At 44.6% G+C, this 18,176-nt stretch overlaps 1 non-coding gene across 1 annotated transcript; it reads right to left on the reverse strand.

Moving 5' to 3' along the window:
- Window positions 1-12,850: 12,850 nt before the first annotated feature.
- Window positions 12,851-12,994, reverse strand: LOC116915197. The gene has a single exon (XR_004389851.1). It is a non-coding gene; the product is annotated as a small nucleolar RNA SNORA48 (small nucleolar RNA).
- Between the last annotated feature and the right edge of the window lie 5,182 nt (window positions 12,995-18,176).

The following is an 18,176-nucleotide window of genomic DNA, read 5'->3' on the forward strand; positions in this document are numbered from 1 at the left end:
CATGCCAAGACAAATGTGTGAATGTCAGAGAACATTTTTCTGCCTGTCTCCGTCTACCTTGAGCTCTGGGGCTTGAACTTGGGTCACCCGGCTTGTTCAGAGCATCTTTCCCCGCTGAGCCATCTCACAGCCCCGCCACTGTTCTTAGAGACAACATTTTAATTTCCAGCTCCGGGCCTGCCAGTGTCTGGCTGGACGCTCATTTATCATGGCAGCTCAGGCTTTTGACTTCAAAGGTGCTTTAGAGATAATCAGATCTCGGCTGCTGCAGCCTGCTGCCACGTTCTTCACCAGCTCGCTGACGACTTGTTTGGTTGGCTTTTAAAGTGGAATAGGATTTCGCTTTTATTGATGTTAGCATATCTTTTTAAGAGACACACATAGGGGAAAAAAAGCAGAGAAGAAGAAAATGATGGATTACCCCGTGATAGAGAGAGACTCACTTGGAGTGGAAATGCTCCTGTACGTGTGGAAGAAACCTCCCTAAAAGCCACTCAAATTCCCAAAGCCAGAATTACCTTTGCCTTTACCCTTTAGATCTGGACATGCAGAGGGAGCATTTCTCAGACTCCCTCACACCCCAGGTTTCCCGGGAGAGACATGGGCCCTCCCAGAAGCTAAAGCACACCGAGGACCTGGGAGATGCTGTGCCTGCAATTTCTCAGGCAACACAGCTGCTGAATGAGGAAAGGCAGCAAGTGTCAGGCACAAGGCGGCGAAACCCCTCCACCTCTGGGTCACACTCCTTCCAGCCTGGATGGAATCTGTGGCATTACCGCCAACCTTGGGCAAGCAAACAGTGACCCGCAACTCACCACGCGGGCTTTGTCCAGCCGGGCTGCTTTCCACATAAATACTGGAAGCCTCCCTTTAAATAATTTTATTTTGAGGCAGCTAACTGGGTGGGAGATAACACATAGAGAGACCGTGAGTCTTATGGCTACCTTCCCTGTGGGAATGCTGTTGGAAACTATAGTTCAAGGCTCCAACCAGGATTTGGACACAGCTATAATCTACTCACAATAATCTATGTGCCCTGCTCTGCTTGCCTGCATGTTTACGAGTGTAAGTCTGCAATTCTATCATTGTACAGGTTTCACTGCCAGGAGGCAGATGGATCCAGTTCCTCAGAGTTCAGCGGTTAAAGGAGTTTGCTGCTCTTACAGAGTCTAGCTCCAGCACACATATCAAGCAGGCCTCGGGAGCCTGTCACTGAATCTCCAGGGGATCTGACAGCCTCCTCTGGACTCTCTTGCCTCTCACATATACATGTATGTACATAAGTAAATCTTTAAAAGGCTCCTCGCTGCTCTCCCTACCCTTCAACCTCTATAATGCTCTCTAGTTCCATATCATCACTCCGGGAATGTCATGCTGACACACTGCCCCATTCTGAATATTCTCCTACTCCCAAACCCACAGGTCAATCTGAATCATCGATGCGACAACGTATGGAGGCAGTACTATTACACCAGAGAAAGCCTCACTAAAGGGGGCCTCAGGGGGTTGCCAACCTCTTCCCAATGAGGCTGCGGCAAGAAGCTGTAATTTGCCAAGCACAGAAAAGGCCTCACTACACGCTGAGCTGCTGGACCCTGTGTAGATTGCTACTCTGAAAATGTCAGATTACGGTCCTGTGCTATTGTACCTGGTTCACCAGCCACCTCCCAAGACCAGCTTTTTCACTCAGCATGATTCAATGCAACCTCAGAACATGGCACACATCAATGCTTTGCTCTTTCTTACTGCTGAGTACTATTTTAAGACAGGGGTGTCTATGGTCTATTTAACGAGCCACCCTTTGAAAGAACTATGTGGTACCAGTGTATAGTTTGCTGAGTAGAGGTCTCATGCATGCTCCCAGATAGAGTTCTCTGCATAGTGTTCCACTGATTTGCATTGTAATTGTGTATCCAGTGTCCCCATGAATGCTCACATTGTTGTTCTGCATGGCTACAATGTTTAGGACTCCTCTCAGGATAGCAGAGACCCAGTGTCTCTTCGTTATTGTCAATCCTTGACCTCCTTACTGCACCATATCTCCATCTATGCTCATAAAAAACAGTGGTGTCCCTCATTCCTGTGAGCACCGTCCTATGCCAACATACACAGTACCCATTCCCATGCCAATGCTCCTATAGATCTGTTCCCTTGCTAAACGCCTCTCTCATGGTCCTCCAGTTTGTCTCCGAAATGAAAACTCCAGTTCCATGTTGCTTTCATCACTTTTGATGAATTTAGAATTCACTGAATCACGTTTATTTTTTTCATAGTTCCTTTTCTGTTAATGGGGGTGTGAAGGTCAAAGGATAATGAATCTCGTACAAGTCATTTCACCAGAACCAGAAGGAAACATGGGAAAAGCCAGTCTCCAAGGTTGCTTCCAACTCTCTGACTTGCCCTTTGCCTTCTGCCTTCTGCTCAGCTTTAACAGAAGGGTGAGTGACTTGGAAACCCCTAAGTATACATTATCTAGACTCCTCCCCATGCGTGTAGGTCTGCCCATTGCCTGTGGACTGGTCCTTTCCTTGGAGATGTGTAGAAGGAAGTGGGACCATTCACTCACTGTTTAAGAATGTGTTTTCAGACCAAGGTGCATACATGGGGATGCCCTCTCACTTCAACCTTTACTGTCAACCCAAAGAGGATGATAGGCTGTGGGCATGAATTCAACTCCTGATGGGCATGACGGGTCACTTTCTGAGACTCATAGGACGGTATCAGGACACTGTGTGTGGATGGATCCAACCTCAGGGTGGATTTGCTGCTCCTCACCCCAGATTCCCACTTGGCCACCAGGCCAGCCCTGGACAGGGAAGCAGGTATAGTGGTCACATATGAAAATCTGAAATTGTGAGGGCTCTTCTCGATTCTTCATTTCCATAGACGGAGAGACACCCAGAAGATTGGTCAAGCACACTTCTGATGTATCTGTGGGTGTTTCTGGAGAGGGTTCAATAAGGGAGGAAGGCCCAGCCTGAATGTGAGTGGTACTGTCCATAGCCGAGGAACCCAGATGGAAGGAGGGGAAGGAACGAGACTGCTTAGGGACTCAGTGTCCTCTGTCTGCTTCCGTCCACCATGGGGATTGAAATACCCATAGCTAAAGTCAGATAATCTCTCTTTAAACTTCCAGTTTCTTTGTCAGCATCCAAGATTTGCCTAGCACGGTAATGGAACACTATTGGCCAACACATTCTTTCCTATCTCCCCATGCTCTCCCTGTTCCACCAGTAGCCAGAGGGCAGAGGGTCTTTAGTTACAGCCACCTCTGTCTCATGCTGCTACAGTGATTAATGAATGGACACTGAGGCTGCCCCTTGTTCTGTTGGTGTGAGATGCTCCAGCTCGACTTCCTCTGCAACCATTGTCACAGTCTTTAATGAGGGTACGAGCTTCTGTTGAATGGAAATCTCTAACTGGGATCACACAGGAGAAGAATAAAAGCAAGCCACAGCTGACTTGTCATTCTTAACGCCAGTAAAGCCAAGAGAAACCTGGAGTCTCCCCCTCTAGTCTGGTCATCTCACAGACAAGCCAACTGAAGTTCCCGATGGCCAGGATTTTTAGCAGAGCGCCAGGACTACTATAGCTCCACTCCACATCCCTCATCCATCTGAGCCAATGGTTGCTGCTAGTACCGTGATAGCTGAGCAGAAAGTGTTCATTGTGGGGATGGTGTGTGATGATGTCAATAGGCACTATGGGAAGGGTCTACAAGCAGCCACCTTGGTGTACAGAAATAGCAAATGCCAGAAGCTGGCAAATGACTGCACATCAAAGCTGCTGAGATGGTCTTCATAAGATTATAAGCAGAGCTGCAGATGACCTTTGCTTCTAGCTGTGGGACACACGGTGAATGATCCACAGCAGGAGAGACTGGGGAGGTATTATCATCACTCGCTAAAGAATCAGGGACTCCAGGAGAGAAACACATGTATTTCTCATAGTTCATTTCTAGGGTCTAGCACAACTCTTGGTGTATAGTGAACTCTGACTAAATACAATAGTCCATCTAATCTAGAATAGCATGTTTTATAAGCAAGTTGTTACATGTGGCACTGCAAAGAAACACAAACAGTGCTAACAGATCATGAGAGCTCCAGAGATATCAAAATGTGAACAAAAAAGTCATCTAGAGTCAAAGAAATACCGTAATAGTAAGGGGAATCTTATGAGTAGACCATGCAGGGTCAGGGTTCTGTGACCATTGCTGACTGTATGAATAGTCATACTCAAATCTCTTTATTTTTTTTTTGTCCCTTCAGGGATGTTTTTGTTCTTTTTCATTCTTTAAGAATTTCATACAAGCATAAATGAAATATACTTACATCCACTCTCTACCTCATCTCTGGTTCCTTCAGCTCACCCCATAATCCTGCAATGTGTCTGCCCCTCAACTTCATTTCCTCCTCCTCCTCCTCCTCCTCCTCCTCCTCCTCCTCCTTCTAATCTCCCTCTCCCTTCCCCGTCCCCCCTCCCCTCCCCCTTTTCCCCCCCCCTCCCCTCCACCCCTCCCCTCCTCTTCCTCCTCCTCTTCCTGCTCCTCCTTCTTTTTCTTCTTCTTCCTCTCATGACTAAGACCAACTAGCACTAACTATATGTGCATGGAAATAGGACCACCTTTTAAATTTTGCTGTTTTGAAAATAGAAAAGAAAATAATAAACTGTGTCTCAAAATGTATGTCTGGGGTTTGGAAGATGGTTCAAGGATTTAAAGTGCTTCCTCTTCTTGTAGAGGACCCTACTTTAGTTCCCACCACCTGTATGGCAGCTGACAACTGGAACTCCAACTCCAGGGGATCTGCTGCCATGGTCAGGCCTCTCCAGGTACCATTATACCAGAGCACATATCACATGTCCCTACACATAAATAAAATAAAAATAAATCTTTAATTCTTTTCTTATTAGACTACACTATCTGTGTTAAAGAACTTTGTATGGTGTAAACTGTAAGGTTGTGATGTTTGGAAACTATAGGTTGTATATTGTGCCTTGAAAGATAGAAACAATTTAGTTTGATAGTGCTGTTTGCATAGGCTGTTAGAGGTCAGTAAGCCCAGGTGTGGGCTCAGAGCATATAGAGGATATTAGCCCCAGCTGCAGGCGAAGGTTCAGACAGGAAAGTTGGACCTGAGGGGTCCACTGGTAAAGGATAGAAGTTTACAGAATCCCAGCATTACTTGGGGCACATTTGGGAAGTACTTGTCTTTAAATTGGTGAACTTTGAGTGCTTCTAAATTTGCAAGAGGGGACAAAAGTCTGAAACAGAGTTTTTCTTTTGCCATTGCAGTGTTGGGGAGAGAGCATGCTAAGCAAGCATTCTAGCACTGAGCCATGACGAGTCTTCCCAGCTGACATTTTAAGACTGCTCTAGTGGTGCATGTCTGTCAAGAGTTTTTTGTTTTAATTATGTTGGCATCCAAGGTAACTGATGCACTAGGAAACAAAAACAAAAACAAAACAAAACAACAGCAGCAGCAGCAGCAGCAACAATAACAACAACAACAACAAAACCTCTCCCACAATTATAAAAGCTTGTAAACCTCAATGATTCCTGTTTTTTTCCTTGTTTGCTTTTACTTATATTTATTTATGTATTTATGTATTTATTGTATTTATTTGGTGGGAAGGTACACACGCTTGACCAAGTGCACGTGTGCAGTTTGGGCGAGAACTTAAGAGAATCGGTTCTCTCTTTGCACCATGTGGGTTCTGGCTGCTGAATTCTCAGGCTGCCAGGCTTGGCAGCCAGCACCCTTTCCTGCTGAGCCTTCTCACTGGCTCTGATATCCAGACTTTATGAGATAGGTCTCAAGTAGTTCACGCTATCTTTGGACTTCTCATGTAGCCGAGAATGACCTTGAACTCCTGATTCTTTTTCCTCTGCCTCCCAAAATCTGAGAACAGAAATGGGTGCCAACAAAATCATTTATACCCCAAGAAGTCATTTACTCTTAAACTGAAGAACAGGAAACAATTGAAAATTAGGAAAGATTTTAATTTAATTTTCCCTGCACACTGATCCTGGATTTTGCAAATGAAAAAAAAAATCCTTCGTAAATGAAAGTTTCTTTTAAAAGTTTAATATTGAACTCCGCTCAGTATGCTTCTTGGCAGCAATCTTTGTTTTCCCCTCTGCTAAACACGTATTTAAGAGATACGAGATGTGTGGGTTGGTGATACAGTCTCTCTGGGGTCCCCTGTCTTTCCCTGGCTCACATAAGAATGGAGCCTCCATCCCTATAATGTGGCTTTGGGGAAGGCTTCCTGCATATGCTACACAAGAAGGCTGAATAAACAGCTGAAAATGTGGATTTCTCCAGAGTCTATTTTCCTTTTCTGGAAATGATCCCTCAGGCTGCATCTGGCTCTTGCAACCAGCCAACCAACCAATCAAACAAACAAACAAATAAACAAAACAACAACAAAATAATCCCTTGGACATGCCATTTAAAGGATAAACATTGACCTTCTGTCTACCTACTACTTGGGACCAGGGGAACAACAGCTATCTCTGTCCTGGGCTCCCAACAAAAGAAGTTGTTTTTTATTGTTTTTTGGGTTTTGTTTTGTTTTGTTTTTCAAGACAGGGCTTCTCTGTGTTGTCCAGGCTGGCCTCAAACTCAGAGATCCATCTGCCTATGCCTCCCAAATGCTGTGATTAAAGAAAGGCAGGTGCCACCATGCCTACTAGAACCAAAGGTCTTTACATCCAAATAAATCATCCATTCCCAAGGGACCATCTAGAGCAGATTTTGTCCTAACCCTAGCTAGATGACTATGAAAAGTGTATGTTTTTCCTTCTTTCACTGCTGTTTTGTCCTTTGCTTGCCAAGAACCAGTCTCATCTTGAAGAGGGATTCCAAGAGAAGGGGTGTGTCTGGGATCAGGGAAACAAATGCCTCAAAGTCAAAGCATGGATTACAAGCTGATAGCTCATGTTCTGCTTGAGACAACTATCCAGATTGCTCTCTCTCTCTCTCTCCCCCCCGCCCCCCTGTGTGTGTGTGTGTGTGTGTGTGTGTTCTGCTTGAGGCAGCTTTCTCTTACTATTCTAAAAACTCTTGGGATCGCTCACCTCTTGCAGATCAAAACCCCAATCTCTTATCTACATATCAATTCAGTCATTTCTCCAGGTTTCCTTTTGATTATCCCATGAACCAGCATCCCATGACCCAGCCCCTTGATTCTTAGAGGCAACAAGCACAAGTAGAGACAATAAGATAGCTGAGTGGGATCCTGCCCTGAATCACCATTCCTATCATGCCTAGGATTGGACTTAAACTCCCTCTGTCCCAGGCTGACCTTGGACTACATGCTTTTGTAAGTATGAATGAAAAAAGTTAGCTGCATGGGATCTTGGCTTTTGATTATCACCCCCAAAATCTCTTTATCTTCTTCCTTAGTAGCTTTCTGACAAGCTGGCTCATAGTGTTGCTGCCTCTGTTTCTTTTCATCTGTGAAGCTCCTTATACAATTCATATTGCATCCTTATCTTTTGCATAGTTGAGAAATTATACATTTTGAACTCATGTTTTCAACGTTCTTTCCCACAGCCTTAATGGATATCCTGAAGGGTATCTACCATTTTGGTGAGATATCGACATGCCCTCACCTCCCAGATTCATGTTGTCTCTGATTATCATGGAGTCATTAACCTTGGCAGAGAGGACATTCCCCTAAGGAAGCACATGGAAATATGAACACTATTACACAAACAAACCTCATGCCCACAGCAACCGTCAACACTCATGGAGGTCCACACCCTGCTAGCTCTGTTCTAGTGTGGAAACCATGTCATTCCATCCTTCCCTTACACATGACCAAGCAGGACTTTGCATTTGTTGTCTCCATTTTCTGGTCTGTAAAACTAGTGTGCATTGATGACTTCACAATGGCCTTCAGAATGTACCCAACATTTTGCCTACATCCTTATGACAGTTATTCTCCTTTCTGTCACAGACATGTTGCCACAGTGTGAGTTGAATATAATCCTTCTTTGTAGGGAAGGTACATGTACATTCTTTTGGGACTATTATAAAAAATTACCCTAAGTAATTGAGTGGCTTAAACACAGTAAATTTATTCTCATAGCTTATAGACAAGAACTCTCAAATCAGGAGCCAGAGTCTCTCTGTATACCCTAGGGGAAAAAATCTTTCCCCATGTCTAGCTCTAGATGGGCTCAGATGTGTGCTACATAATTCTAGCCTCTGGATTCCTTTAAATGGACTCCTCACTTTGCCACAAATACACCTGCTTTTGGGTCAAAGCTTTATCAGGATAGGCTTATTACAAGATTTTTAGTTCAATAATATCTACAAAGCTCCTTTATCCAAATTACATAGTTCATACAGATTCCAGAAACTTAATCCTAGACATATCTCTTTTGGAGGGTGAGGAATATCATAATTCAAGTCTTTTCCTTTTTTTTTCTTTTTCTTAATATTTTGTTTAATGTATTGAATTGTTTTGCCTGTACTGACGTCAATACACCACATGCCTGCCTGGTACCATGGTACCCACAGAGGCCAGAAGAGGGAATCATCTCCTCTGGAACTAGAGTTTCAGATGAGTGTGCCCTCCCTTGTGGGTGCTAAGAATTAAACTGAGGTCCCAGGAAGAGTAGTCAGTGTTTGAAACCACTGAGCTATCTCAACAGCCCCTGTCCTCTTTTCTTAATCTGTGACAATGGTCTGTCTACAACTCTTACGTAACAGCTTTCAGCTTCTCACAGCTTCTACTGAGAAAACCCAGGGCCAGGCCATATGGTTTTGAATCCCAACACAAAAAGCACTGTATGTGCCTAATCTAAATTTATTTTTATTAAAAACTTAACTGTTTCTCAGAAAGTATCCTAGGCACTTTGTCAGGTGATGTTTATCTAAGATGTGGTGTGACTGACAGCCTGGGGATATCCATTGCTGAGCCTGAAAGAGACTGAAAGAGACTGAAGGATGCCCTGGACTCTCCCTAATAACTCCCATCCTAGCTTGTCTCACTAGGCTCAAAGGACCTTTAGCTCTTGGTTGATCTGGTCCAATTTAAAAATGATGTTTGTGGGGTTGGGGATTTAGCTCAGTGGTAGAGCGCTTGCCTAGGAAGCGCAAGGCCCTCGGTTCGATCCCCAGCTCCGAAAAAAAAAAAATGATGTTTGTTTATGTGTTTGTTTTTATCACTGTCAGAAGTATAAGCTTCTTGCATTATATTTTAAACTCTATTCTCATTTCAAAACTCTGCCCCACCTCCTGTGTTTCTTAATCCTGTGCCTTACTCTGCAACTCTCTCTGAAGTTGGCCCCATGTAATCTTCTGCAATGTGTCTTCCAAGACAAGTAGATTAACTTGTATACTTATTTCTATTCTCAAATCCCCAAAATATATAAATTATCAGAAATTCCACAGACTTTAAAAATATTTCCTAGCCTCCAGTGAGTGCCCCAGTCAGTGAGAGCATCTTGAGGCTGCAAAACCTCGATATGGAAACTCTCCATAATGAATTCACCTGTTAAGCATGGATTGTAATCAATGACACAATCAATTTATAATAAAATCAATTCATTTGGCCTCGTTGTTGACAAGTTTTCAGTGCATGGTCCATTGCCCCAGTCACTTTTATACCTGTGGTAAGACAGTTTGTTACTGTACATAGCAGAAAGGTGCTCATCTCCTGGAAGCCAGAAAGCCAAGAGGGAAAGCTCGCTCTCATTAAAAAAAAATCCCTTCATGTAAACCAAGCAGTTAATCCATAAATGGACAAAGTCATTGATGAGGTCAGAACCCCGAGACCCACTGATCTCCCAAAGACCCAGGAACACTACTGCAGGCCTTCAACTCATTGATTTGGGGGACATCTGGTTTACAACTCAGAGAGTTTAAATATTGATGAATGAACTGGAAAAACAAAACAGCTAGGCGTTTCACATGTGGGCCTTGCTTGAGAACTGCATTGACAAATCCACCATACATGTCAGATCTTTTCCTGGAAAAAACTGTCAATCATACCTGCCTCCTTGGCTTACAAAATTGTCCTTTGACAAGAGAGTTTTACCCCACATGATTTTTGCTTTCATAGACGAGCAGTACATAAAACGTTTTAGAACAGCGCCATATCGGGAAACACCGTGGGCTTTTCTCAAGAATGGATATCCGTGAACAAGAAAGGGGAGACTCACAGAAAGCGATTGGTTCCTGTGCGGTCCCTCATCCTGTCACTCAGCTTAAAAGTTTTCTGTGTTCACTCTGATCTTCTCCTTCCTACCAATGCTAAACAAGGTCTTCTAAGTTCCCACTATTAACCCCTGTGTCTGAGTCATCTACAGTTCTGATCTGGTTTCTGACTTGCAATTTGCAGAGGGCTGTTAATTTGAAAGTTTCTTGCTTTGTTTCCAGGTTTTGTAGAAGATGCTTTTCTCTCTCCGTTTACTCCTTCCTGTTCAAGGCCTGGGCAATGTGTTTCTCATATTGTGAGAAAAGCTGACTGGAGAGTTGTGAAGGACATGAGTGGTTTACCATATATGTATATGCCTGGGGCTTTCATATAAACGTGAGAAATATATAATGCTTTTCGTTTTGTGTGTCTGTCTGTGTGTGTGTGTGTGTGTGTATGTGTGTGTGTGTGTGTGTGTGTGTGTGTATGAAACATTGAATAATTTCACCGTCTTTGAGAAATACAAAATTTTACAATAAGTACAAAATACCTGGTCCTTAATCTGTTGTTTCAAGATTCCAATGATGAAAATAATTTTGATAATATCCAATTATTGGTTGATAATTCTCCCATCTTGATCCTTAAAAGCATGCTGCACATGAAATTCCGTGTCCACCATTTGAATGTCCTGTGAGAGGTCTTGTGACTTGGAGACCCATTTATCTTGCTGCTTCCCTCATTCATTGCCACAGTAAAGTCATGGGTCTGGCTTGAGGTCTCTAGCTTTTGTGACATCATCAATACTGAATCCTCATTGAGACTTCTTCCACTTATCCTTTTGTTGCCCCATGTCATGGAGATCCTGCAGCTTTGGATCAGTATGGCTGGCCCTTTCAAACATCCCAATCATTCATAGATGATATAGATTTGTGGGTGGGCCAGTTCAGAACCCTGGATCTGGGTCTGGGTGGTTGCTGAGCTAGTCAGCATGTCGTCTCTCCCTTATCCTCACAGCCAGGGTAAGCTCTCCAGCACTGCTTTGGCTAGGCCACCCAATGCCACCATCTGGCTCACCCACACCTGTGCCTCCAGAGCCAGTACCATTGTATCACCCCGTCAAAGTGTGGAGTCCACTCTCCAATTGCTGCACCTATGAGGGGCTGGGACAGCTCTCCCCCTCTCACACCCTGGGGGCTGGCTCACAGGTGACTTCACTATCAGGACCAACTCCACTCTGTTGCCCAGGCAAGGTGAAGGGGCCACTGCCCAGACTGCTACAGCCAGTAAGGGGACAGGGCTAACTGTCCTGCTCTCATGACGCCAGGACCAGTCAGCTTTCCTGACTATAGCAGATGAGGGGGTGGGGAAAGGAGAGGGAGTCACGCCCTGTACTGTGCTGTCCAGGCTTGGTACAGGGCTACTGTCCCAGGTGCTGCAGAAGACAAGGAACAGAACCATCTCATGTGTTCTCATGACCCTGTGGTCAACTCCCCCAACTGCCTCAGGTGGCTAGAGGTGGGGGACAGAAGCCATACCCTTCCCACCCCAACAGGCCACCCCACTACAGAGGAGTGGCAGGCTCAACTCTCCCACGTTCTCACCCCCTGGGCCTGCTCACCTGCACCCCCTCCACCAGGGCCAGCTCTAGTGTGCTGTCCAGAGGAGGTGAAGGATGCACTCTCCTCAGTGCTGTAGACAATGAGGGGCTGTGCTAGCTCTCTTGAGCTCATGACCCTGTGGGCAGCTTTTCCAACTACCAGAGGTGGTGAGGGGTTGGTGGAGAGGGCATCATCTCTGTGCCCATCCGACAAGTGATGGGGTCAGCTCTCTGATAGATATTTATGCCCTCAGAGATGGCTCACCAGCATCCTTGCCTCTAGGGCCAGCTACACTATGCTGCCTGGACAAGGCTTAGGTCAGCAGCGAGAGATGGGGCCAGCTCTCAGAGTGCTGCACCCAGTGAGGGGTGGTACCAGATGCACATCCCCTGGACATTTGCATGGTCCATGGAAGCTACCCAGGGGACATCCCATGCTCTCTAGGGGAATATGAACCACAGAGATCAACACTGACCCCTTTCCCCTGCTGCTGCAAACCCACAGACTCAGATACGGCCTTCAGCAGCAGCTTGGCCTGGGATCCCACCATGGTAGGGATGAGTACTCATAATGGGCTACTCGTCTCTACCCCCAAGACTCCAGCGCTCTCTCTCTCTCTCTTGCTCTCTCTCTCTCTCTCTCGCTCTGAGATTTATTTTATGTGTGAGTGTTTTATCTGCATTTCTACCTGAATACCAGAAGAAGGCATCGGATCCCATTACAGATGATCGTGAGCCACCATGTGGTTGCTGGGATTTGAACTCATGACCTCTGGAAGAGCAGTCAGTGCTCTAACCACTGAGCCATCTCTCCAGCTTCCATCTCTCTTCTCGATGCTCAAGCTGCTCCTCTTCTCTTCCTCCCCCATCTGACTAGCACGTACTCGCACATTGTGGTGGCTTCCGTTGCAGGCTGGTCTTGAGAATGGCAGGCCCCTGAGTAACATCCTCCATCTGTGCTGTGTGATGTGAAGCCAAGCAGGAGTCTATGGCCCACCTGTGTTCTGCACCGGAGGGCAGGTCTGAGGGTGGTGTGGGGATCCATAGGTCTCTGTCTTCCTCCTCCGGTGCCACACTGCCAGATTTGATTTGATTTGATTTTTATGAGTTCTAAGCATAAGACGGAGTTGGCCACCAAGCCAGGCATCAAGCTAGGATGAACAAAGGACTGTCATCTGCGCCGCCCCTGACTGATATAAGAACGCCACCATCAACAAGGTGTCTCTTTGCTCATAGCCAGGGGGGATGAACAAGTTGTTAAATTAGAGACTTAGCTTTATCATCTAGCTGGTTCTTCCACTGATGAATTAAGGGAATCTGGGACAGATGCTTATTTCATGTTTGTGTGACAGACAGGGCTTTTATTTAGCTGTGGGGAAACTATGTTTGACACCTTCGGAGGCTCTGCTGGGGTTTCTAGATGGCTTGCCTTCCACAGCCAAATGCTCTCCTGGGGTCTGTAGGTCATGCTCCTTCCCACAGCACTGAGTGCATTTTCAAAGGCAAACATCCTGCTTCTGTTGGCCCCTTCCCTGCCCCAATTCCTCTTTTACCGACTACCCCCTATTTAACCTTTGTTTCTACTTCTGAGCTGAGTCTCTAGAACAGGTGACGTGTTCGTGTCTCTCTGATATGACTACTATCGCCTATGGTGGCAGTAGCCCCTGGAGAGCCTATGAAAGTTGGAGATTTCTGTACCCCAAGACAGTATAAAACCATGTCCTTAGGAGACAGAAGAGAACTGTCTGCTGTGAGAATTTTTTTTCTGTTTGTTTTGTGGGTTTCTCCTTCAAGGTAGTAATGGGTTCCTTCCTGTTTTCTGTATCATTCTCCCCTGAAGTGGACACCGTGAAGGCTCAGATGAAAGTTCTGTGTGCTTCTGATTAAGAGAAGACCAGGCTTCTAGCTTCTGCTAAATAGGTAGACGTATCGATATGTATCCATATGTCATTCTAATCTGTAGCATGTGCTGATACATTGTATAGTCTGCCCAAGCAACTACGCTTTGTTCTGATTGGTTTATAGGCATCCGTGAGAATGCATTTAAAACTCATAGTTTCACCACTTCCTTACAAGAAGCCAACTTGCTGATACTTTATGTATGCTGACCTTCAGATCATTAGTGGCAACAACAGAGATGTCTTGAAGCTGCCCCTTCAGGAGTTACATTGAAGATATGAAAGGCAAATTCTAATGGACAGGCTGCCAATATATTTGCCTTTTGAGGCAGAGTGTAGTAAAGTGTGTTACATTTACTTTTTAAAGGGAAATAAAGGCCTGGGCTTCAGTTTTTTGATTGGAGAGGTGACTGATCCAACCTTTCAAAAAATTGTTGCTTGTTTGTTTGTTAGTTGTTTTGTTTGTTTGTTTGTTCTTTTGGTTGGTTGGTTGGTTTGGGGATTTGTTGTTTGGTTTTTGTGGGGTTTTTTTGGTTTACTTACTAAGGGGCTTATGTCACTCACAGATGTTTTAGATTGTGAAAAATAGAACGCTGGGAAAATGAGCTATACCAATGGTAATTGTGTTCTGAGGTGTGCCAGTTTAAGCATAATCAACAAATCAGTTAGTTAATTTTAAATTCTTAATACATTAATTGACGTGCTTAATATGTAATGCCTGACTACCTGAACACTTGCTAATTTCTTGGTATGACAGATTGCCACCAAGTAAAGCATGTGTGTGCTTTCTGAGCTTCTTATTTTTCTCTGTGGCTATACTTCTCAATGTTAACAAGGGTCCATTTTGCCACTCTTAGAAGGCAGAAGGTATATAAATAAAATTGACCTTCGACGTCCAAACTACAAATGCAAAGAAGTCCTTCAAGTCTATTAACAAGCTAACCATAGTTACTTAGCTCCCAGTCAGCGGTTCTCAACCTTCCTAAGGCTGCAACCCTTTACTACAGTTCCTTAAGGTGTGGTGACCCTGTCCATAAAATTATCTTTGTTGCTACTTCATAACTGTAATTCTGCTATTGCCATGAATCATCATCTAAATATCTGATATGCAGAATGAACTTATTTTTATTGCTACAAAGAGATTGTAACACACAGGTTGAGAACGTCCTCCATGCTTGGGTGAAAGCGTGAGTCAACAGGAGATCCTACCCAGAACAGTGAAAGTGTCAAGATGCCATTTAGCATGAAAGTTAATGAGGTACTTTGGTTGGGCAAAGGAACGATTTTGTTTAAAAATTAAACAAATAATTTCATTGTTCTTATTGTTGTAAAATGTAAATGTATACACTTAGATTTTTCAAAACCTACTTAAATAAGGGTTCTTAAACACTTCAACTTCCCTTCTAGCACACTCAGCAAAGGTGGAGGATAAAGACGGTTAGCAGGACAAATGGGATGTGGACCTGTGTAGTAGTAGTTCTTTGGGTGATTCCAATCTTCATTGTCAGGGTATCAGCAGTCAATTGACAAACACCAAATACAAACCAGGAGCAGTGGCTCGATCCAGGAGAAATAGTGAGGGTCTGCTGAATTGACATGAGTCTGAAGAAGTGACAAGAAGCAGCCAGAATACCACAAGAAGTTCTTTGTTTGATTTTTCTCTATGACGCCATGACAAGAGAAGATTGGTGATGACCAGTGAAGTGTTGCAAGGTGAACCAGTGCAAGAGCATTGTTCACTGTCTGTTGGGTTCTACTTATAGTCTTTCCAAACATCACATGTCCTCTCAAGTATCTACCTCAGCAAAACTTCCTCTCACATGTCTGCTTCAGCAAAACAGCTCCTCATCAGGGAGCTTCCAGAAAAGCATCACATGACACAATTGAGTCTCCAAAGAAACCAGAAATGTTTATCTCATAAATGTAATTAACAAAGAACAAAGTACATATTCCTTCAGGAGGGAACTCTGTCTCCATTCCAGTATTGTAGCGACTGAGTCTGCAATAAAATGTGAGGGTTCTCCTAAAGAGGACACTACTTTGATGGCTTTATTCAAGAATGATACATTTAGTATCAAATAACACTTCCACTGGATAGTTTTATGTCAACTTGACATAAGCTAAAGTCATTTGAAAGGAGGAAACCTGAACTGAGAAAATTCCTCCATCAGTTCAGGTCCTAGGCGAGACTGTAGGGTATTTTGATTAATGGAGGAGGGTACAGTCTATGGTGAGTGGTGCCATCCCTGACCTGGTGGCCCTGGGTTCTATAAGAAAGCAGGCTGAGTAAGTCATGAGGAGCAATCCAGTAAGCAGCACCCCTCCATGGCCTCTGCATCAACTCCTGCCTCCAGGTTCTTGCCCTGCTTGAGTTCCGGTCCTGATTGTTCAAAGATGAACAGAGATATGGAAGTGTAAGTCAAATAAACCCTCTCCCCTCCCAAGTTGCTTTTGATCATGGTGTTTCATCACAGCAATAGAAACCCTGACTAAGACAATTATATTGATCTAAAAACAGAACTCAGTATCCCTTGGCTAAAAGTGATAACTTTGTCTTGGAATATTGATCTGTTTCTATTTTTCTCCTTCTAGGATATCTGATGAAAAGAAGTTGTAGTTCATCCCAAGACTTAAAATATATTTCTGTAAATGAAATGCGACTATTTGCGTAAATATGGCTTCATTAGAAGACAGGCATACGTATCACTTTATGTGCATGCTGTCTGTGGAGTTGCCACAAAAGACTCATGATCCTCTGATTTAAAAATGCTTTCTACGCAGCCCTCAACACAGGATTTCCTGTCCCTTCCTGTAGGGGATGAGAGAAATCTGTTGTAAAATGATAAAAAATGGCTTTCTTTTACCCCCACTAGGTCCGCCACACACTCCCCCAAAGTCAAATCGCCATAAGAAAGAACACACAACACAATAACCTCTGATCCAATTGATAAGATATAATTGCCCAACTAAACATACAAGCCCTGCACACATCCATCCCTTAAGAACATTCATAACAACCTGTAAATACACAGAGTGGAATCTTAACGTCAACCTCCATGTTCTCTCCGAGGCTATTCCAGTCTCCGGTCCTTTCCGTTCTAGTCTCCTCCTCTTCCCTCAAACTTTTTCCCGTCCATCCTTCCTTCTTGTCCAATGACAGGCCTCGTTCTATCCTGTACCCGCCCTCACCTGTATGGCATCCTACAGAAGTCCTGAGTGAATGTGTCTTGTTTGACCTGGGCATGGCATAATAACTTTAAAGCCTTAGATCCGTGGGAAATGGCCAGGCTTTTCCTGATTTGGGGCATCTGTTTAGAGCATATGCAGAACATGTCGACCATAGCTTTCTCCCCTGGGTGAAACAAAGACTTAACAGAGACTGATCCCACCCACATTACATACGCCTGCCTCCCTTTTCAGCTGCATTCAATAACCCTGCCTCTTTTTCGTCTGTATGTAACAACACTATTTCCCATTCAACTGTCTATAATAGACACACTAAGCATCCAGCGTGTTGACTGTTCTCCATTAGAGAGCCCAGTCACCTAATCCAAGCTTTTCTATGCGCGGTTTCCTCATTCACTCGCTACCCAGTTAGGTCAGTCTATGAAGCTATGCAGAGTGTGGCCAAGTGACACCTGAACAGGGACAGGAACCATGGGATTCAAATGGGACCGTGAGAAACTCTCGCTGGTCAAAAGAGGGAACCCTCCCAAGGGAAACATGAAAATAAAGGAAAAAGCGAACGATAAAAACGAACACAAATGAGAGGTCTGGAATCCTAAGCGTGAGTTCCAACACACGGGACAAGTGGAGACAGGGAAAATTTAGATAGACCATGGAAGTGGGCTGGAGACATAAAAGCATTACCCGTTCTTGGGCTACGTCTGGGATGCGTGCCTGTGGTTTCTGAGGAAGGGAAGGATGATTTTGGCTCCTCAGAAAATGGGTGAATAAATAAGTGGAGAAAAATCCAGGGATAGACAGGCAGCCAAGGGACAGGAGCTTGTTCCCACGCTTGCTTTAAGTGTGCTTATGTTACATCTGGCAAAGCCAAGCATCTGGCAGGTGATAGATGCACGGGCATGGAGCTCTGGGTAGGCAGTGGGCCTGCCTGATTGGTCACTTGCCCGGGCCACATTGGGCCACACTGAAGCTTGGTGAGTTGGTTCTTTTCTCTTACGTTGGGGCTGGTCTGGTGCTGCTGTGTATTTAAATGCTAAGTACTGCATCCCAAGATCTGGTTGCCCCAAGATAAGTGAATTCTTACGTATACCAGCGTTTATTGTATAAAACCTTGTTCCCTTGGTTATGCTTTATTGGCTAATAAAGATGCCTGCATCCTGGGTTGGGCAGAAGAAAAGTTGGCAGAGCTCAGTTCCTAGTCTTAGAGTCTGAGATAGGGACCACCATGAGGGGAGAGAAGGGAGGAGGGAGGAGGAGGGTGACTCCATAGGGTAGTATGGACCATGATCATATAGCCACAAGGGCTGATCTGATGAAGCAGGAGCAGCTGAAATGGAACAGAT

This window comes from Rattus rattus, chromosome 13 (genome assembly GCF_011064425.1).
Source record: "Rattus rattus isolate New Zealand chromosome 13, Rrattus_CSIRO_v1, whole genome shotgun sequence".
NCBI lineage: Eukaryota > Metazoa > Chordata > Mammalia > Rodentia > Muridae > Rattus > Rattus rattus.